Source organism: Peromyscus californicus, unplaced genomic scaffold, assembly GCF_007827085.1.
Source record: "Peromyscus californicus insignis strain IS unplaced genomic scaffold, ASM782708v3 Scaffold_4__1_contigs__length_199733344, whole genome shotgun sequence".
NCBI classification, from domain to species: Eukaryota; Metazoa; Chordata; class Mammalia; order Rodentia; family Cricetidae; genus Peromyscus; species Peromyscus californicus.
Genome location: NW_026294562.1, coordinates 157,907,699 through 157,930,557, shown reverse-complemented (window position 1 = coordinate 157,930,557; position 22,859 = coordinate 157,907,699). Strand labels below are relative to the sequence as shown.

The following is a 22,859-nucleotide window of genomic DNA, read 5'->3' as shown; positions in this document are numbered from 1 at the left end:
CCCCACGTCCTTCTACCCTCTGGTTTCTTGCTCCTCCCCTTCCTGGTCATTCCCTTCGATCTTTGAACTAATTCCACTTTACTCAGCTAGTTTTCTCACACCTTTAATATGTATACCTTAACAAATGTTGGCATCCACAGTTGTCTGAAGATGTAGTCGAGTTCTTTTGTTCCCTGTGGTAATTCTGCTCCTTTACCTTGACAACCACAGCTCTGCTCATTCACCCTCCAGTCTCTCCTTGCCTTCAAACCATCCACAATGGTTTGAAGGCAACTGGCTCAAACAATACAGCCTCATGGACTATTCCATAATCCTAAAATTTTCTTTGTGTCCCCATAAGATACAGCACCCCCCTCCAGCAAGAAGTAATAAGAGAAGCTATGCCCAAATTCCCAAATTATATGTAATTTTACTTTGTTAAGGTTAAAACCTTCCTTTTTTTTTTAAAAAAAAGGGGAAGTGCTGTGGGATGTTCTGTTGCTGATTAGTCAATAAATAAAACACTGATTGGCCATTGGCTAGGCAGGAAGTATAGGTGGGACAAGGAGGAGAATAAAACTGGGAAGTGGAAGGCTGAGGCGGAGAGACACTGCCAGCCGCCATCAGGACAAGGAAGATGTAAAGTACCGGTAAGCCACAAGCCACGTGGCAAGGTATAGATTAACAGAAATGGATTAATTTAAGCTGTAAGAACAGTTAGCAAGAAGCCTGCCACGGCCATACAGTTTGTAACCAATATAAGTCTCTGTGTTTACTTGGTTGGGTTTGAGCGGCTGTGGGGCTGGCGGGTGAGAGAGATTTGTCCTGACTGTGGGCCAGGCAGGAAAACTCTAGCTACAAATGGTGTCCAACGTGGTGGCAAGAATTTCCACCTAAAACCTGAGAAAAGATTCTAAAACGGAGGTAAAAACAGCTTCCTAATTGTCTCTCTCTAATGAGTGGCAGCTGCCGGTTTGAGCTACTGGTGGGTTCCTAGCGTGTGCGCTGGACCTGCAGTATGGCGGGAATGAGGCCTCTGCAAGTGGCACTTTGAGCTGCATGGTGGATTTAGCCTTTGCTGGTGCAGAGCAAAAGCGGAGGTTTCTGGGCTGCACACTGCTTGGATAAAGGAATGGACCCACGATGGCTCCCAGAGCTGGTGGTAATACCGCCGCCATGTTGGGAAGCTGAGATGGGCGGAGCCAGCAGCCACAGCTGCTGCAGCTTAAAGCAATAGACTCACAATAAGACAGATTCAGATGTAATAGTTTAGAATGTGTGTAAAATATACGTAGGCTTAAAAAAGACAAAAAAGGTAATATATAGAGTTATAAAAACAAATACATAGTTTTAAAAAATAAAGTCTTTAAAGAGACAGTAAAGGTAGTATAAAAAATAAGCCACGTAAAAATGGATATTACACAGAGAATCTGGATTGTGTTGTCTTTGGGATTCTTAACTGCAGAAAAACATTTGATTGTAAAAGCTGTGAAGTTATGCCAAAATGTATATTTTAAAGGTACCTTGACTTCAAAATTTGGGTATAAGGATATGTTGCTTTGGAAAGGAGATTCTGCTTTTGTTCCCCCAGAAAGCCAGAGGCTATGGAGATTTATTCCAGATTAAGACACATCAGGTTTGACCAGCCAAGACCACCTGAAAGGTCTCTGATGACACCATGGCCCAGATGATCCAACGTCCAGAACCGTTTCAAGGCAACTGGCTCAGACGATACACCCTCATGGACTACTCCATAACCCTAAAATATTCTTTGTGTCCCCATAAGATACAGCGCCCCCCTCCAGCAGAAAGTAGTAAGAGAAGCTACGCCCAAATTCCCAAATATACCAAGCTGACTTTGGAGATGTGTAAAGGTTAAAACCTTCCTTTTCAAGAAAAGAAAAGGGGAAGTGCTGTGGGATGGTCTGTATGTCAAATATGTTGCTGATTGGTCAATGAATAAATCACTGATTGGTCAGTGGCCAGGCAGGAAGTAAGGCGGGACTAACAGAGAGGAGAATTGAGAGAACAGGAAGCTGGGTGAGGAGACACTGCCAGCCGCCATCAGGACAAGGAAGATGTAAAGTACCGGTAAGCCACAAGCCACGTGGCAAGGTATAGATTAATAGAAATGGATTAATTTAAGCTGTAAGAACAGTTAGCAAGAAGCCTGCCACGGCCATACAGTTTGTAACCAATATAAGTCTCTGTGTTTATTTGGTTGGGTCTGAGTAGCTGTGGGACTGGCGGGTGTCAGAGATTTATCCTGACTGTGGGCCAGGCAGGAAAACTCTAGCTACACCTGTGGTTAACAGCATTTGTTGCTCTAGCAGAGGCCCCGAGTTCCACGCCCAGCATTCACATGGTGGCTAAAGGCTGCAACTCCAGTTCCAGGAGTGCCCTTTTATGGCCTCCTCTGGCACTGGTTGCACATGGCACACAGACATACATATAGGCAAAACACCGCCCCCCAACACACAATAAAAATGAAAAGATCTTTAAAGACATTGTTACACAGAATTACCCTGTGAGGCTGTAACTAAGGCGGCTAATCTACTCCTCAGCTGATGGACACTGAGATTGTTCACAACATAGATTGTTGTTAGACTGAACAACAATTGTTCTCTTGGCAAATACTCTGGGGACAGAATTGATAGCTAGGTCATATGGCAAGAATATGTTTAAATTTATAGGGGATTAAAAAATGTTTTACACTTGGCTTTGCCTAAGTATACACACACAGTTGTAAGAAACAGCAGAGGGAGTTTCCTGAGCCCTTTACCCATTTGTCCCAACTATATCATCTTGTAAGACTGTAATGTAACATATTGCAATTCAACTGGACACAGAGTTTTCCAGTGAGAATTTTCTAGGCTGTCGTCTCCATCCCTATTGTCCTAGCTCCCATAATCTCTGACCTATACTCCATTTCTATGCTAAAGATGTAACAAAAGGCCACACAGGGAATCATACATATCATGTTATGTGAATGGAATAGTACAAGGTCATCCTCAGAATACACCTTCTCAAGTGGCCCAATTGCAGGGATATTTACTATGGTTGTTGCACGTAATCCACTGCTTGCTCCTTTTTATTACTGAGTAGTATTCCGTGGTACGCACACACACTGATTGCTCAACCAAATCTCCTTTTCCTATCAGGCTGTTCCCTATTTTGATCACAAATAAGGCCATTATAAACACCTGTGTCACGTTTTATGGGACCATAAGGTTTCTCTCTCTGGGAATAAATACTTTAGAGTACCTTCGTTGGCTCCTGTGGGAGTTGGTGTCACTTTTTTTTTTTTTTTTTTTGGTTTTTTGAGATAGGGTTTCTCTACGTAGATTTGCGCCTTTCCTGAATCTTGCTCTGCATTTTTTTTTTTAAAAGAAAACTGCCAAGCTACTTTCTAGAGTGGCTTACTGATTTGTGAGTGGAGCTGCCCTCCATGGCTTCCCAGCATAAACGCTTTCCTTCTCTCCAACGTGGGCATTCTGATCATTGCGTGGAGAGTTTCATTATGTGTCAGGGTCCTAATTTACATCTCCCTTTGGCTATGGATGCCGGCTCTATTGACATTTGTACATTCTCTGCAGTGAAATAAATGCCTCTGCCTTTTACCCGGTTTCCAGTTTGATCATTTATATTTTGCTGATGTGTTTTGAGAGCTCTCTCTTTATGCTGGACATTAGCACTCTGTTGGGTGAGTGCAGTTTTGTTCTATTTTGAGATAAGGTCCTCTTATGTGGCTCAGTCTTCCCTCAGCCTCACCAGTGCTGTATGGAAGGCCTGTACCACTACCCTGCCTGGACTTCAAAGTGAGCTTTCACAGCATTTCAACGTCTTACATAGTCAGCCACAATACACATTCTTTGAGGAGTAATATTAAAAGTTTTGATATAGTATGTTTTATCAATTTTCCCTTTTTATGATCTTGCTTTGGGTGTCAGATTACAGAATATCTTGTATAGCAGCAGGTCCTAAAGATTTCCTTTCTAAAAAATATATAGTTTTACCTTTTACGCTTAAGTCTCAGATTGAGCTTTATTTTGAGGACTTTGTGTGTGTATGTGTCTGCATTTGTACATGTTTGTGCATGGAGGCCGGAGTCTATCCATCACACATTCTCCTGTCACTCTCCACACTATTTTTAAACTTTTTTTTTTTTTTTTGAGATAAGATGTCTCTGGGTAGTGATGGCTGAGGAATTGCTCTGTAGACCAGGCTGGCCTTGAACTCACAGAGTTCCTCTGCCTCCGAGTGCAGGGATTAAAGGTGCTGGCCACATGCTCCATCTCCTTTTTTTTTTTTTTTATTTTAAGTCAAGGTCTCTCACTTAACTTTGCGCTCACTGACTGGCCAGCAAGCTCCAGGAATCTGCCGACCTCCACAGCCCAGGGCTAGGGTTCCAGATGTGTGCTGCTGTGCACGGCTTTTCATGCAGGAGCTAAGATCTGAATTAAAACTGTCATGCTTGTGTGGCAAACCACTGAGCCATCTCCCCAGATCTTATTTTCTTTTTTAAAGCAGAGAACTAACCTGGGCTCATTTCCCCTTTGGATTTCCACTTGTTCCCACATGGGTGAGTTGTTTCTACACTGGGGTATATACAGTGTCTTTGCAGGGGAGTCTTGGGCCTAGTTCCTACCTCAGTTTGTAGTGTTTTCCCGAAGCTTGCTCCCATGTACTGGAGAAGGTGAGGGTAAAATCATGTTGAGTGGGTCCTCCTTGTCTCTCCAGGGTGTACTCACGAGAATGATCTCTCCAGAGGGCTATCCACACTGTCGCTTGACACGCTGGCCACGGGAAGGAAGTGGTTAAAGGCACATGCTGGCTTCTGGAATCCTAGCTCTTCAGCCTGCAGTGCACAGATACTCCTGCTCACTTGGCATGCACGATTGTCCTTTGCGACTTTTTCTGTGGTTCCTTCTGTGTCTTCTCCCTTCACATCTCTTTACTATGTGTTGTGTAGGCAACAACACTTTTACCTGCCGAGCTGGCGCCCTGCCCCTCTTCTCTCTATCGACGACATTTTCTCTACCGTTTGCTGTCCAGGGATAACCCTTCTTGCATGTCATGTCAATTTAGAGGGATGCGTGGGGACAGCTACGTGTTTAATGATGACAGTGCTTCTTGAAGTATGTGTCCTTACATGATTTTCTCACGTGACTGCCCAGTCCTGACTGGGTATTGACTGCTGTTCACCTAGGCCTCTGTGGTCTAGACAATATTGCATACGTCCTCCATCTTGGACCCCAAGATCCTTAGGTCTTGGGTGTTGAAAGAAGTTGAATTCACCATCTTAGTCTAATCTCTTTCTGTACTATTTCTTCTCTCAAAAAATTTAAAAATGAACAGGGCATTAAATACAGTGAAAACCATTAATACGATGGAAACTCTTGGTTTTCATGGCTGTGTGCTGAACACTCCGCCTTGGCCTCCTCTTGTGGAGATCACTTAAAAAGAAGAAATTCTCTAAGTTGTGGCTGTGATACCCACCCTGTGGGTGAAAAACTGCCTCTTCCCAGTTGTAAAGCTGGGTCCAGCTTCTGAGAGGGTGCAATGTTCTTCCAAGGTCTCCGAGGAGGGTGAATCTTCTCCTTCAAATTGCCAGTGTGTGCAAAATGCTAACGCTACACATTTAAGTGACGTATAGATCAGAACAGAATCATAGCTTGATGACATAAATTAAAGTAATTATATTCATTAGCATGATAAAAAATATGCAAACAAATGTTTATTAAATGCAACCATATATCAACTCCAAAGGCTCTGGCGTTGTTTATGTCTTTGCTGCTCCGGCATTCCGTCAAAGGTGGCCTGTCAGGCTCAACCTAATTGACACTAATAGCTGTAGAGGGGGAGGAGCCGGCCCAGAATATCACTTGGCTGCGTAAGATGAGAGAGAGGGCTGTAGAATTGCCACCAAGCCCCACCGAGTCTTCTGGTAGCTGATCCTGACGAAAGCATAGAGAAGGAAGTCCAGGCCTCCTGATGTTTAGTGGAGGCTGGGCTGCCCATCTCATTGGGATATTTGAGAATGCTCAGAGAAGATTCTAGAACCAGCTTCTATCAGTGCCTGGTCCAAATTTTACCTGTAAAATGGAGCTCTTTTCTGTAAGGCTAGACATGTCTTCCCAGCTGCTGGCGCCTCTGGTAGGTGGGAGAAGTTGCTCATTCTGAAAATGGGCTGATCTAGAGGGGAGTGTGGATGGTTGCTTATTTGTGGTAAACTCTTGTTAGGTCACGTAGCAGGCTTTTCTGAGGGGATATGCCATTTCTCTGGAGCCTGTGAATCTCTCTGTAAACACAGCCACAAAGAAGGCCAGCCTCGTTCCTCAGGTACACTGAGACTGGTGCTCTCGCCTTAGGGCTCATGTCTCACAAGAGTACTGACATGTCATGCACGAAGGACAGGTCCCGGTCCCACTGCCTGGGGGTCTCCCAAACAGTTCAAGCTAATCAATTGTCTCACTTATTTAGAGGGTCTGATCCAGTTGGGGCTCCTCAGCTATTGGTTTATAGCTCATGTGTTTCCACTAGTTTGGAGCCTGGGGCCTATGCAGGGAACCCTTTGCTCAGCCTGGGTGAAGGGAGGAGGGAACTGGACCTGCCTCGACTGAATCTACCAGGCTGAGCTGAATCCCCAGGGGAATCCTTGCCCTGGAGGAGATGGGAATGGGGGGGTGGGCTGGGGAGAGGGTGGGGGTGGGTGGGTGGGAGGAGGGAGGACAGGGGAATCCATGGCTGATATGTAAAATTAAGTTAAATTAAAAAAAAAAAAGAGTACTGACAAATCACGCCTGTCCTTTGAGCACAGGGGCAGCAACTGTTACCACTGCTAACCATGCTCCAAGAGACCATCTAGAAAGGACCAGGATGAAAGTGACTGAAATAGTCTGTCCCGCTCTCCTGTGTATGTTGGGTATAACACAAGGTAGAAAGTGAGGGCTTGTGGTGCGTGGCAGGAAGAGGATGTGGGTGGTGGTCGGATGATCAGGGCTTAGTCAGAACTGGTCCTTACCGCTACAGTACGCTGCCAGTTCTGTGCAAATCACAGCCTTAGTTGAGGGATTTGGCTTTAGCTGTTGATAGCTTGGACCACCAGGCAGTATGGTGTGTGTGTGTGTATGTGTGTGTGTGTGTGTGTGTGTGTGTGTGTGTGTGTGTGTGTGTGTGTGAGAGAGAGAGAGAGAGAGAGAGAGAGAGAAAGAGAAACAGAGAGACAGAGAGACAGAGAGAGACAGAGAGACAGAGAGATAGACAGAGAGAGAGACACAGAGAGAGATATTCTAGTTTTCATCTTGTAATAGGTAATATCTAGTGTCAATTTGATTGTATTTAGAAATACTTATTAGATTGAGACACACTTGTGGCAGTGTTTGTGGGGGAGGGGTGGATTGGGGAAGGTCACGCCATGTGTACAGACTGCAAAGGGAAAGAGAGGAAAGCCAGCAGAATTTCCTTCCCGTTTGTGATCCCCTGTGATGTGAGCCTCTCAGCCCCACCCTCCCATCGTGACGGACAGGACGCTCTGAAACTGTGAGTCAAAGTGAGTCCCTCGTTCCTCAGGTCGGTTCTGTCAGGTCTACGGTGACAGCAAAGGTAAAAATGGCTAATACGCACCCTGATGAAAGGGGCACATCTTGGTTCTGCCACCCTTGGCTCCCCGCTGCCACCAGGCTTCCGTGACCAGGGCTCTGTGTAGGTTAGTCCTCTGGGTTGCCATCCGTGTTTTTTTCTGTCTGATTCTCCTGGGAGAATAGGACGCTGCAGGATCAAGACACCCGTCACCACCTACACTCTTCCTTCCATCAGGAGAGTTGGAAGGTGGAGAGGCTAGGGTTTGGAGGAGTCTCTGGCTGCCACTCAGGGACGGGGACAGCTCTGAGAGCTCGGCTGGACAGTCCAGGGCACTCTGGGGCTCACCTCTATAAAGTTTCCTTCCTCCCCTAACAAAGAGAACCTGGGCAATTTCTTTCTGTCGGATGGTTTATGGGAGGAGGAGGAGGAGGAGGAGGAGGACAGATGTTCTGAAACAAGGGAAGTCACGCCATGCTCGTGTCTGAGCCAGTGGTGATCAATTCTGTATACTTTACTGCCTCACCCATGTTTGGGGGACGGATATTTTAGACCATTTCAATCAAAGGTGGTGCCACTCTAGGTTCCAAACAAAGGCCTAGATTTATTTTTTTCTTGGCAGCACAATCCTTAAAGATTACAGCTGCTGCAACATTTTTAGCCACGTCAACATTCCTTAGGAAATACAAATATGGGCATTATTTCATGGAGATGGCACCGGGTAATATAATAAAATGGATTTATTTCATCTTAATTTATTTAAAATGTGCATAGACAGAACTGGGATAAAATCCATGAGATGAAATATCTCGTTTGCATGAATATATTGAAAAATCCTGCCACCTCCGAAGCCCCCAAAAAGAGGCACCTTTTTTCCCTCCTCAGAATAAGAAGAAGAATAGGTGCTCTTTTTAAAACAAGGAAATATAACCTTGACGGAGAGAAATGATTCATGCCCCATGGCTCCCGTGGAGGTGTGAGGGATGAGTGTAGACCGTACAAGTGTGCTGGGTGGAGGGATGGGCAGGCAGAGGAAAGACTGGTGTTGCTTAGGAAGTGAACTGGACTACAGGAGAGGAGGGCAGTGTGGAAATGCATTTCCCGAGGGGCTGGTCAGGTGGGTTCCATCCCCAGAAGTCCCCACTCCTGGTGTCTGCCAAGTGTCAGAAGCACCCAACTAGAGGGTGTGGGTGTCTTCCATAGGCTCAGGTGTTTGTACACTTGGCCCCGGTCAGTTGTGCTGTTTTGGGAGGTGGGGATTAGCTGCAGAGTGTGGGATGCTGAGGGGTGGGTGGGTCTTTGTGCTTATATCTTCAACCTATATCTGGCCTAAGCTCTCTACTTCCTAGTTCACGGAGACATGCTCCTGATGCTGGGAACTCTGGCACACCCTTGGTGCTATTATGGTCTGTACCCCCTCAAACTGGACCCAGAGAACCCCTTCCTTGTTTATATTGTTTCCTGTTGGGCATTTGGTCTCAACAGTGAGGAAGTTATTACACAGAGATTGCATCTCACAGGTGTGTCTCCTTTGAGATGGCCGCTCAGTCGGTCAGAGCCTCACCAGGCATCACCTTCCAGGGACTCTGTTATGCTCTAAATATGAAAATATTTCCAGAAGGCTCGTGTGCTGGTCTTCATGATCAGTTGATGAGTCTTTTGAAATGTGATTTTCAAAAAATTTTTTTTTTGAAATTTGTGATTATTTCACAAGGGCTCTGGTCTCACCTAAGGCTGGACACCCTGATGAATTAAGATCTGAGTGGACTAGTAAGAGGTGGGGTCTGGTTGGAAATGGGTCACTGGGGCAGGGCTTCAAAGAGTGTATTTTGTGTGTGTGTGTGTGTGTGTGTGTGTGTGTGTGTGTGTGTGTGTGTGTGTGTGTAGATGGTGAAGCCAGAGGTGAAAGTAGGGGGCCTTCCTTAATCATGCTCCACTTTATTGATTTTTCTTGAGGATGTATTTTGCTATTTTTAATTACGTGTATGTATATACCTGGATGGGTATGTACTTAGGAGTGAAGGTACCTGTGGAAGCCAGAAGAGGGCATTGACCCTGGAGCTGCAGTTACAGGTGATTGTCAGCTGCCTTCCCAGCTGTGGGTGCTGGGAACTGAACTTGGGTCCTCTGCAAGAGCAATGCATGTGCTTAACTGCTGAGCCATCTCTCCAGCCCTTCTGACCTTTTTAAGACAAGGTCTCCCACTGAATGTGGAGCTCACTGATTTGTCCTGAGTGTCTGGACAACGAGGTTGGGGATCCTTTTCTCTCTGCAGACCCAATGCTGGAATTATAGGCATGAGCGACTGTGCCTGGACCTTTCTGTGTGGATGCTGAGGAGAGATCTCAGGTTCTCATATGTGCATGGCAAGCACTTTATTGATAGAGGTACCTCCCCAACCAAAGGGTCCTTCCTTACTATCACTGTGGTTCCTGGCCACCACGAGGTGAGTCTCTCTGCCATCCCTCACGCTCCTCAGCATGATGCTCTCCCTCAGCACCCAAGAGCCTGTAAGCTATGGAGCCAAGTGACCATGCAAGGAAACCTCTTGTTTTCTGATGTTTATGGAGGCCATAAGCAGAGGCAGAGTCTGGTGGATGGGATTCAGATCTGCTCTGCAGCATGCAGGAGCTGTGTGACCCTGAGGGATGCTCCTCGTCTCTCTGCCCAGGCCTCTCCATGGGCAGAGTGAACCGGATGGCAAATCCTACCTCCTCCAGTGCTCAGGGTTAGTGCTGTAGTCTGAAGGTCCCCATTCATGCTGGCTGCTGGAATGCTGGGGTACAGACGTACCCCACAAATGGCCTTCGAAACTGGAGGCTGTCAGTCTTTTGCTGTGTCTTCCTCACAGCCTGCTTGCCCATGCTCTTCAATACCATCTCAGGTCTGGTCTGCCTTCCTCCAACTGCCTTGGCTACCCTGGGCCACACACACAGCTTACCTTCTGTCTGCCACCTAGGAGAGAATCCATGGGTCACCAGCATGCTCATCTTCCTCCCTCCCATCTTCTCCCTTCCTGGTGTCCCTACCCATCTCCTTTCAGCTTTTCAAGACTGTCCAGCCCTCCCCTCTAGGCCTCTCTTAGCCTCTGGCCTTTCCCATTTCTCCTTGACTGCATAGTTCAGAGTTCTAACTGGGCTCTGCAAACTCCTGTCTTTTAGAAGCATCATTGTTGATCTCCCCCTACAATACTTCCCTTATTTTTTATCCTCTTAAATGGGTCAGTGTTTGCTGGAGACTTGCCTGCAAGTGCCCTTTACATCTTTGCTCCTGCCCAACTCCAACTGACAGAGGCTGCTTCTGCTCCTTTTCCTGGAAAGCCATGGGCTCTCTTAAAGCTGCAGCGACCGTCAGTCCCTCTCCTCTCCCTCTCCTCCTCCTCCCCTTCTTCCCCCCACTTTCTCATTACTCCTCCATTTCTTTATTAGTCTTCTCTTTCTCCCCCTCCTTATTTTGGCCCACACAACCAATCTCTCTTGTCTCCCCTCTGCCGTGACACCCCCACCTTCCCCTCCTCTGACTTCCTTTCCTCCTTCTGTCATTGGCAGCCTCGTTGCAGCTCAGCTTCTGTTTAGTGCCCAGATGTTGGCCTTGCTCTGGGTCTTCCTGTCGGGCCCACTTCTGCATCACTGTCCCATACACTCACATTCATAAATTTTTTTTTTTACAATATTCTTATACACACATACTTGTATATCCTTTATCTCCAGATAGGACCTCTGACCTGAGATCTGGATTCCCAGATGTAGCCTCCCTTCTGGAACCTTCTTTAGACTTCAGGGCATCTCAGTGCAGCACAGACAGAAATTAAATTACTTATCTTCCCTTAAAACCTATTTCCCCCAGTGTTCCTCACCCCAGAATGTGGCACCCATATAGAGAACTCCGTTACTCATTCCTAAAATATGGTCAGGATTCTTCTTAAAGAGAAGGTTTATGGGGCTAGAGAGATGACTCTGTGGTTAAGAGCACTGGCTGCTTGTCTACAGAACTCAGGTTTGATTCTTGATACCCACATAGTGGTGCACAACCATCTGTCCCTCCAGGGGATCCGATGCTCTCTTCTGCCTCCATGGGCACCAAGAACACACATGGTGTCACAGACATACATTGTAGGCAAAACACCCCCATGCATAAAAATAATAACTAAAAAGGGAGATTTATAATATAATATTACTTTTTGTTGTTGTTGGTTTTTTTTGAGACAGGGTTTCTCTGTGTAGCCCTGGATGTCCTGGAACTCACTCTGTAGACCAGGCTGGTCTTGAACTCAGAGATGGCCTGCCTTTACCTCCCGAGTGATGGGAATAAAGGTATGCATCACCACCGCCTGGCGATTCATTATCTTATACGACTACCCCTCTAACTGTCTCAAGACACATCTGTATTTCAACATAAACCCCCAGGTCTATGAAGCAGCTGCCCCAATCTCCCTTCCTCTGCCCTGGAAACTGCCTACCTGGGCTCTGTCTCTTTAGATACTTTCTAAGTCTGTCCCGGTGGTCACATGGCTGAGAGCAGAAGTCAACTCTTTAAGTCATGTTTTATCGTGAGAGCTGCCATCTGAGGAGACAGTGGATGTTCACCCTCCCGTCTTCCATCTCTTCTTTAGCCAGCAGGCTAAATATACAGGGAAGGGAAACACAGGCAGTCAGCCATTTCAAGTTTAGCCCCTCTGGTCAGGTGGTCAGTCTTGTCTCTGGGATTTCTGGAGCTGGTGCTTTTCTCCTTATGATCTCCCCTCTGGAGCAGGGGCTGGCTTCCCACACACCACGGCCATAGAGTCTTACATCTGTCCTGAGACAGTCATTTGGATGTTATCTAGACTGAAAGTTAATGCAGAGCAGACAAACTGTTATCAGGTGTGTGTGAATGTGTGTGTGTGTGCGTGTGTGCGTGTGTGTGTGTGTGTGTGTGTGTGTGTGTGTGTGTGTGTGTGTGTCTTCCTTCCTACACAGTATTTTTAGTTGAGGTTTCTATTGTGATAAAACATCATGAGCAAAAGTAAATTGGGGAGGAAAGGGTTTATTTCAGCTTATAATTTGTAGTCTATCATCCTGGGAAGTCAGGGCAAGAACTCAAGGCAGGAACCTGGAGGCAGGAGCTGATGCAGAGACCATGGAGGGGTGCTGCTTACTGGCTTGCTCCCCTGGCTTGCTTAGCCTGCTTTCCTATAGAACCCAGGATAGTGCCTCTATAATTAGACACATGATGTGTACCTAGAGGTGAAATTGCTGGGTCACAAGGTAGTTATAGATTCAACTTTTTTCAGTGTGAAAGCCCAATTTCATGTTCCCACTGGCAATGTCCAAGACTCCCAGTTTGTCTACATCTTCACCAAAGCTTATTGGTTAACAAGAATGCTTCAAATCACGGCGGTCCCAGTGGGTGTGAAGTGATGCTGCTCGAATGTCTCTGATGACCAGCCATCTGATGTGTCCTTGGTCTCTTTTGGAGAAATACCTATTGAAAAGCCTTTGTCCATTTGAAATCTCGTTCTTCGTGTTTTCGTGTTGCCAAGTTGCAAGAGTTCTTTATCTATCCTGAATGTCAGAACTTTATCAGTGACGTGACTTGTGAATGTCTTGATGTGGGCGTCAGAACCTGGGTCCTCCAGAAGAGCTGTGTGTGCCAACGGCAGAGCCAGCTTTCTAGCCCCAAGTGATCTACTGAATAATCAAGTCACTAAAATAATCCCAAGCTGCCGCTTGCATTAACTTCACAGCACTGTGACAAAATATCCCAGGTGGTTAACTATTAAAAGAAAGATTTATTTGGTGATGGTTTTAGAGGTTCAAGGTCAAGACTGAGCGGCTCTGTTGTCTAGACCTGCAGATGCCAATGTTAAGGAGCTCGTGTTAGAGCAAATGGCTTCCTTCTAGAGCCAAGAGGCATATCAACACAGAGAGGTGGGATCCGACAGTCCCTTCAAGGGTGTGCCCTTCGTCACCTAACACTTCTGATAAGACACACCTCTTAAAGGTCCCGAAGCCCTTCCAAACTGCTACCCTGGGTACCAAGCTTTTCAAGGGACAGATCCAAACCATGGCACAATTGTCAACCTGAATTATGCTCTCACAGCCTTCAGGAGTTGCCTCAGGATATACCCTGTTCTAACCTCTATCAGCCTCACCCTCACCCCACTGTTCCTACACTCTGTTGTCTCCAATCTGGAAGATGTTTTGCTCCTTTCTTGTCTCTCGGCTTCTACTCTGTCCTGTTATGACCTGCTCTCTCCCCAGTAACCAGAACAACCTCTAAAAATACACATCAGAATGTGTGTTTATTGGCTTTATTCTTTTCAGACCCCTTAACGTCACATCAAGGTTAGAGTTAAAACTCGGTAGCACACCCTGCCTTCCTCTCCAGCCACATTGTTTTGTCTACACCTTACCTCTGCTACAGTTAAAAACCCCTCAAAGGCTTGTGTGTTAAAGGATTGCTCCTTAACTTGGCGCTGGGGATTGTGGGACCATTAAGAGGTCTCAGGCCATTAGAAGAGGCTTTTTGGCCACGAGCGGGACAGTTTTTGCTGTGTTGCATACTCCCTTTGTTATGCTTTGTATTTGGGGCTCTACACTGTGGGTCCCATGGGTGTGGGAACACGTATACCTATGTGTGTGTGCGTGTGGAGGCCCAAAGGAAGTTGGCATCAGGTGTCTTCCTCAGTTGAACCTGAACCTCAGCTGGTATCGTTCCCTGGGTCTTTGCTTCCCCCACGCTGGGGGTTCTGGGGATTTGAACTCCGGCCCTCACCCTTGCATCACAGGGACTTTCTTTGCTGAGCCATCTCCCAGTCTGACCTTTTCTCTTTGTAAGTTGGTCATCTTGGTTATTTGTTGTAGGAACAGAAAGCTGGCAGACACCAGCCCTGTCCCTGCTCTTCAGTTCCTGCGGTGCAAGAACTGTACCTATCTGGGAGCCTTGGGTAGTGCTTCTTCCCTGGTCTGGTGAGCCCCATTATCCTCATGAGTGGTGTTGTCACTGAGAGAAGCTCGTTAACAGTCAAGATATTTACGGAGAGGTGAAACAAAGGAGATACCCTAAGGGGACACTCCATCCTGAAGAAAGGAAACAAATCAAAGGCTTCAGGAAGTCCCTGAAACTGACCACATTCACTAGATCCCTTTTTTCCAAAGCATATATAAGTAGTAAAGACTTCTGGGAGATATTCTCAGACCACCTGAGCTACCTGGAAAGGACACTCTCCAGCCTGCTGAGCTTCCTGTAGGATGTGCACTGTGCTGAAGGTCCCTAGCCTTTGTGAGCTGTCATCCATGCTGGGTGGGCATTGGTGATGAAACCATCCTTGAGTCATTTTTGCTCCTGTAAGTGACTCCAACAAAACTCATTGGGTAACCAAGTTGGACTTCAGTGGTATCCATACTTTTATCTGTTATAGGTTTTGTATTTCGGTGGTGGTAGGGGGTAGATATTGATTTTTACCTCCACAGGAATTATACCATACAAAACTTAGGCCTAAACATCCCTTTGCGAGGCACTTTCTCATCTGCTTATTTAGGTTAGGCCCCCCTGCCTCAAGGACCATCTCACGACGTTCTTTTCTCCTTTACAGTTGAAGGCACCTGGTCAATGCTTAACATTCCAGGCTTACAAGGCAGGTTAGGTCTCTGCCCCAGACTGCCAACAATCTAGCTTGGAAATTAGTAAATTTAGTAAAAACAAGTGAACACGATTGCTATGGCTTAGGTTCCCATGCTGGAAGCTTGATTTCCAATGTGGAGGTGTTGATGTGGTTGGATCTTTACTACGTGGGTCATGAAGGCGCCACTCTTAGCAATGGGTTAATTTTGTCTCTCTAGAGCAGGTTGTTATAAAGTGTGGACACACCACATTTTGACCTTTTCTATTCATGACAACTTTCTGCCTCTCAACCATACTGTGACGCAGCCTGGAGGCCTGATTTCAGATGCTGGTATTATATGCTCTTTGGAACTTTCAGTAGTCAGAATTGTGAGCTGAAGAAACCTCTTTGTGGCTCTTTGTCACGGGCGTGAGTTCGTAGGCACGGCGGGCCTAGAGAAGCCAACATGCCGGTTGTCAGAAGTTGGGTTTGTCGAAAAACCTATGTGACCCCATGGAGACCCTTCGAGAAATCGCGTCTCGACCTCCTTTTAGTTCCTACTAAAGCTGATCGGAGAGTATGGGCTCCGGAACAAACGTGAGGTGTGGAGGGTCAGATTTACCCTGGCTAAGATCCGCAAGGCCGCCCAGGAGCTGCTGACACTGGACGAAAAGGACCTGTGGCGTCTTTTTGAAGGCAATGCTCTGCTGAGGCGACTTGTCCGCATTGGGGTGCCGGATGAGGGCAAGATGAAGCTGGATTACATCCTGGGCCTGGAGATTGAGGACTTCTTGGAGAGGCGGCTGCAGACCCAGGTCTTTAAACTGGGTCTGGCTAAATCTATTCACCATGCCCGTGTGCTCATCTGCCAGCGTCATATCAGGGTCCGCAAGCAGGTGGTGAACATTCCATCCTTCATTGTTCGTCTGGACTCCAAGAAGCACATTGATTTCTCCCTCCGTTCTCCTTGTGGTGGTGGCCGCCCAGGCCGAGTGAAGAGGAAGAATGCCAAGAAGGGCCAGGGTGGTGCTGGAGGGGGTGATGATGAAGAAGAGGATTAAGTTAATGCCTCCCTAGACTGGAGGATTGTCTAGTTTTCCGGTTGACTAATAAAGCAGAATTAACACTTAAAAAAAAAAAAGAAACCTCTTTGTTTTGTAAGTTATCTGGACTTAGGGATTTTATCACAGCAACACAAAAGAATCAAGACAATGACCTTGATACATTATGTGAAGGAAATACACAGAGGGAATAGTGTGCACTCATGGGATGGGAAAGAAAGGGTGTTAGTAGAGGTGGCTGAGGTGGTCTCATGAGGAAGATGTGAGAACATTCAGGTAAACAAAGGCTGGAGCAAAAGCTTTGGAGTGGGAGAAGGGAAAGAGGAGGGAAAGAGGGAGCAGGAAGCAGAACGGCCCTAGGTTGAATCCCAAAGGCCGATGAACCCCCAAGTTCTGTTGCCTATAAGGAAACTATGGACAAAGGTGGAGAGGTGAGCAGGGTCGCGTGTGTCCCTGCATGCCATGTCTGGTTTCTGCACCCAGAGAATGCTAGCTCTTAGAGCTCTGCTCAGAATAGCTGTTGAATAAACACTCCCATGCTGGATGACTCCTGCTGCTATTAATGAGATTAACTAGACCTCCATCTCCTCTCTGGGCTTCCAGGCTATGCCTGAACCTTGTTTCCTGGCCATGCCAAAGAGAGCTTTGAGCTCAGCCCTACTGAAGGACCACCAATTTTGAGTAGGTTAGCTTGTGTCTTACCCACGGCTTGTTGGTGTATCTCCCCACCTCTCAGGGGATCACTGGCCCCACCACAAAAACTTCCCCCTTTAATTTTCACTAGCAGACCTCAGAATCTTCTAGAAGCTCATTAATAATCCCTACAAAATCCCTGGAAGCTTTTCCCAAGTCAGAGCGGCTGTGTTTGCCCTCCCTCCCACAGCTCTGCTAGCTGCCAGCAGCCTGGCAGGGAAGCCAGGGCAGGCCCCACTTCTCAGGGCTGACAAGAAGGGCGTGTGGGGTTTTTTATTTAATTTTATTTTTTAGATGCAATGGGATGTCTAGACAGGTCCATCTTTTCTGCATTTGACGTGGACTCTTTGTTAGGCACAGGGGACTCTGGGGAAGCTGGAATCTAAAACAGCTTCAGCCGATGAGACCCCACCAGAGAGGTCTGTGTCACAATGAGATCTCTATTCTGACGGGATCTTTAATAACCCTGGGCCAATCCAGCTTTCTTTTTCCTCCCACATGAAATTAATTTATTGGCTGTATGGTTCAGACGTCATTTGGCTCTCACTCCTGCTTGTACACCCTAGCCTCTTTTGGAAAAGACATATTATTCTTAAGAATGAGTGTCTTGTAATTCTTTCCTGTCATTTGACTCTGTTTCCATCAACTTCCATGAGGGCTGAGCAACTACCCCTGGGTCTTCATCCTTGTGTGTGTGCCTGCACGTGTGCTCAATGGAGCTGTGGAAGTGTGAAATGGGACTTGAGAGAGGCTGAAAAGCTGGTGTGTGTGTGTGTGTCTGTGTGTGTGTGTGTGTGTGTGTGTGTGTGCACGTGCATATGTGTGTATGTGTGTGCATGTGCGTGCCTGTGTTAACACTGACACATGAATACAGAAAAAGACGGCTGGAAAAATAAGCCTACTGCTCTCTATGTTGTTGTGATCACCCAGACTGAACACCATCTCAGCATCCAGCCAAGAGGAGTGCCCAGAGATGGGTGCCCAAATTTGAACCCTGATTCTTTCCTGTATAGATGTGACTGAACGTGTTAGTTTGTCACTGTACGGCCTCGATTTTCTTACTTGCAAATGGGAATCATAAAAATGCCATGGGTGGATGAAATAGGTCCCTCTGTATGCGGCCCAGGCAACAGTGCCTGGCAAGGGGTAGGCACTCCATAAATGTCAGCTGATGGGGTCATGGTGACCTCCTGTGGCTGCTTTCCTTGTGATGGGCTAATTGCCTTGTTTGGGGAGGAAGCCTTCTCCACGCCCTGTTCCATTTGATTTAAAGGGGGCTTCATGTTGATACTTATTTATGTCCCATCTGGCTCCCATACAAGTCCCCACAGGAGTCACAGGACTGTGCCAACCAGACCCTCAATGAGTTCCCCCCCATCCTGTGTGGTCTGCCCTCCCTCCACATGCCCACCATCCCTCCCTGCTTTGGCATCACCGTGTCTGTGTGTGTGTGTATACTCTTGCCCTCTTGCCTACTCACAGTGCACACACTGAATCTACACCCCCCATGCCCTCCTTAAATATCGCCTGTTCCACAAAGGCCCAAGACTCTAACTGGGTCTACTTTGCTCTGGAGATATCTCTGGAAGACAGAAGTGCTAGGCTATTCTGTCTTCTAGAACCTTCTGGACCAGGAGGACCAGGCAGAGGCTTCTCCACATCTGTTAAATGAAATTGATAAGATCTCCCTCTGTCATGGTTTGCATCAGAAATCTCTCTCTCCAGAGCAAACATGCTCAAGGCTTTGGGTCTTTGGGATGTGACTGGATCATGAGGGCTCTGCCCTCACTGGTGGATTAATCCATGATGGATTCATTGCCTACAGGGTATTGAGAGGTGGCCAGAGACTAGGAGACGAAGCCTAAGTGGAGGAAGCAGCTCACTGGAAGTGTGTTCTTGAAGGATTTGTTGTTGTTATTTGAGACAGGGTTTCTCTGTGTAGCCTTGGCTGTCCTAGAACTTGCTCTGTAGACCAGGCTGGACTTGAACTTACAGAGATCTGCCCGTCTCTGCCTCCCGAGTGCTGGAATGAAATTCAGCTGTGTATACATATGTTAAAATATTTTTTTACTGTAAAAATAAAGCACTTTTACTCTTTGAGAATGTCATACATGCACACAACACATTCGGTCCTATTTACTTCTGATTCTCCTCCAACTCCTCCCAAATCCACTCCATTCCTCCCCTTCCAACTAAGTATCCTCTTTTAAATGATTTATTTATTTATTTTTATAACCCACAGAGTTTGATTTGTGCTGCCTAAATGCTCGGGGGTGTGGGGTCGTCCACTGGAGCACGGCCAGCCTACCAGCGGCAGAGCCTTAAAGAAAACTGACTTCCCGCTCTCCCTTGCTCGGAAGTCATAAGCTGTTAACAGCTCATAAGTTACGGGTGGGAGCTCCCGAGACCTTCTCCTCCCCACCGCAGGAAGCCAACCTGGTTGACACTGTGCACCCGACCACAGCTGCTGTGAGTCCATGTGCGCAGTTGTCACGTGCCTGGTCCCTGTTTTACTCAGGTCCTTCCTAACCCCTGGCCCTTACATTTCCATCCCCTCTTCCATGATGGTCCCCAGGCCTTCGGGAAGGGCTGACACTCTCTGCACTTTGATCAATTAGGAGTCTGAGTGAATGTTTAGACCCCGCCCCTCCCTTCTGATTCTGTCTGCCATGGGGTGGGGACAGCTCTGTTTTACCCGCTGCACAATGTTCAGCCTCACTACAAGATCCAGAAACAATGGGCTGAGTGACCATGGTTTGAAACCTCAGAAACCGTGAACCCGAACAAGCCTGTCCTCTCAGTGTTCCCCAGGTGTTCCTTCACGGCGCTAGAGAACTGACAAAACATATTTCATTGCGTCGAACTGAGTGTAAACTCACTTTGAGACAGTAGTTTAAAATGCCTGTTGGTTTGAGACCGGCCTGGGCTGCATAGTAAAACTGTCTTGACTCCCCAACCCCCAACAATTAAGACCAAACAACCAATCAATAAGAAACCTCTTCAAACGAATTAATTTTTAAATTCCTATGTATTAAAAGTCCCCATTTCAGTACACAGTACTACAGATTTAGACAAACATGAACCCTCATCTAATTACCATTTTAATTAAGACATTGTGTGGATCCACCAACCCCAAATGCTCTTAAAGTCCTTTGTCATCAAGCCCTTCCCACAGCCTTTCCTCTTGATAATTGCTGGTATTTCCTGGTCATGTGGCTTTGCCAACCTGGACTTGGTATTTAGTTTAGCATGTGATGGTTTTCATTTAGCACAACGTATTTGTCTATAAGCCCATATAGTGTCTATTAGTACTTTGTTCTTTTTCATTGCTGACTAGTACTCCATGGTATAGATGCTTTACAGTTTGTTTTTTCATTGGCTCCTTGAAAAACACTCAGTTTGTTTGCATTTTATGGTAGTTATGCATCAATTTATTACAAAATATCTGGACTCAGGGTTTCCAAGAGAACATCAGTTTTCATTTTCCAGCACTGCAGCGGTCAAACAGAAAGCTACTTCAGGAGTCCATGAAGGCAGCACTACCCAGACACTGCAGTAAGTATCCCAAAACAGCTTTACTATCTTGAAGCAACAATGTATGCAAATTCCAGTTGCTTCTTATCCTCTCTTGGTATTATGTGTTTTATTGTACTTTAGCTAATGGAATAGGGATACAGTGGCATCTCACTGTGACTTTAATTTGCCTTAACATCTAACAATATTACACACTCCTTATATATGCTCCTTTGATATCTGTCCATGCTAGCTAAGCATCTGTTAAAAGTTTTGTTGACTTTTTATTAGGTTGTTTATTTTCTCATTGCTGGGTTTTGAGAATTCTTTATAACAATCTGGATTCAAGTCCTTCCTCAAATATGTGACTTGCAAATATTTTCTTACAAGCTGTGGCTTGTCTTTTAATTTGCTGAACGTTGTCCCTTGTCGAGCAGACGTTTTTAATTCTGATGGAGTCTAACTATTCATTCTTTTACGGATTGTTCTGGTGGTACCATTCCAGCAGTTTTTAATTTCATTTTAATTCTCCTCAGACTGTGGAGAGTGTTAGGGTGTGGCCTCCGGGCGGTGGCTTTGTGGGGAGCTGGCTTCTGCTCCACAGCCCTCCCTGGGTACAGCCCCTCCCACACACTGTGCCTTCCTGTCTGCATGGCTACTTCCTCATGGGATCTTCTCATTCTGGGAGCATCACTACCTCTTGTGACCTCCAAGTATGGCTGTGTGTTACTTACCTCTTCAATGCTGTTAAAAACAACAACAACAACAACAACAACAACAACAACAACAACAACAAAATAAAAACAAAAAACACCCTAAAAACACTACTTAAGGAACATTTCTTTGTTACTTATGGTTCATAGAATTTCAGTCCATCATGGTGGAGCAGGCATGGCCAATCAGCTTCATTCACATGACTGTCACCAGTTGGGGCTGAACATCAAAATATAAACCTCAGGGGACATTTCGTATCGAAATCAGCATCTGTTGGGACTACTATGTTCTATTCCATGGACTTCTCCAAGTTTGAATATCATCAAACAAAGCAGAAATGATCTCCCTGTCACAAAGAAGGGTTTGAATATGCCCTAACATCTGGATGGTGGTAGGTTCTACACACCTGTGAAGGATCTTTCTCTTTGATCTCCAAATCCTGTCTGCTCACCCCTCCTTGTACCACTTGGCTGGAAGAGTGGGCTCCAAATGCCTCGTGGTGCAGCATAAGCAAGGTCCCTGTCAGGACTATGGCTGCAGAGAGATGCAAGGCTCTGGGGTAGAGCTGGAGTCGTCTACCCTCCCCACGAAGGATCTGGAAGTCAGACCCAAAGTTCTGACCTAGCATTCTTGTATGGGAGTGCAGAGGAAGCTGATGTTAAGCACCAAGGGTTGGAGTCCAGGTTGCGGGAGGAGGGTCTCATCCACCCAGGTGAACTGGCTATTGTTTACAACCCATTCCCACTGTAACAGCAATGTTAAAATTGCCGGTGGCTCCTCTAACACTGGCCATGAGTCAGATCTCTGTGGCTAAAGTAGATGCCTTGTTCCAGTGGTAGGAGGCAGGATTTGGACTTCTACCGTGGTTAGGAAGCACAAAGAACCTCTTCCTTTGTATGGCCTGGCTCACACCCCACACACCTACACACTAGTGTGGCTCTGCTCACACCCTAGACATCTACACACTAGTGTGGCCCTGCTCACACCCCACACACTTACACACTAGTGTGGCTCTGCTCAAACTCCACACACCTACACACTAGTATGGCCCTGCTTATACCTACACATTATTCTTGGGGAGAGTGGTTTGCTGCGGGCCTCAGAGCATGCTTCCTTCACTTGGAGCTGTGCCCCCCACCCCATCCTAGTCTCAGTGCGGCTACTGGTGGTGGCCGCTGACTTCTGCTGTAGTCCCTCCCTCCCCGGGGCCCTGGAATTGATTTTCTTCATTGTGGCATGTAAAGATCCAAAGTTTGCCCCTTGCTCCCTATCCTGAGAGACTGCCTACATTAGCAGCATTGTTGGGGACAGGGCGACAAGTGCTGGCCATCCCTGTGGGGAGGGGTAAGAGGGGGTCCCTGGAGCATCTCCCAGTTCCTGAGTGGTGTGTGTCCCAGGGTAGCTGTTAGGTTCTGAGGACTCAATGGGGCTGGCTTGGCTTTCAGTAGCTCCTTTGCCAACCTCCTTTGAAATCAAGAATCGGTGGCTCTCACCTTGTTTTTCAGCATCTGAGTTAGTCTCCTCTTGTGAGTGAAGAGAAACGCAAATGCAAGCCAAGTTAACTTCTGTGTGTCTCTGGCAGTGCCTCCTTCAGCCTAACTTCTCGGATTGGAGCCTCCTGACCCGAGCCACCAGTGTCCCGCCACCTTGTTCTCACAAGCTCTCAGGCCTGGCCCTGCTGACTGTGCACTGTCGAGAAGGCCTGGGGCCCCCCCACCCCCTTGGTCTGCTGG

General features: G+C 46.8%; 1 long non-coding RNA gene and 1 pseudogene across 1 annotated transcript in view; both read left to right on the top strand.

Moving 5' to 3' along the window:
- The window catches only part of LOC128095685 (uncharacterized), a 125,277-nt gene that overhangs the window by 91,141 nt on the left and 11,277 nt on the right, over positions 1–22,859 (top strand). The gene's annotated exons all lie outside the window — the stretch shown is intronic.
- Positions 15,566–16,278, top strand: LOC128095683 (40S ribosomal protein S9-like; annotated as a pseudogene).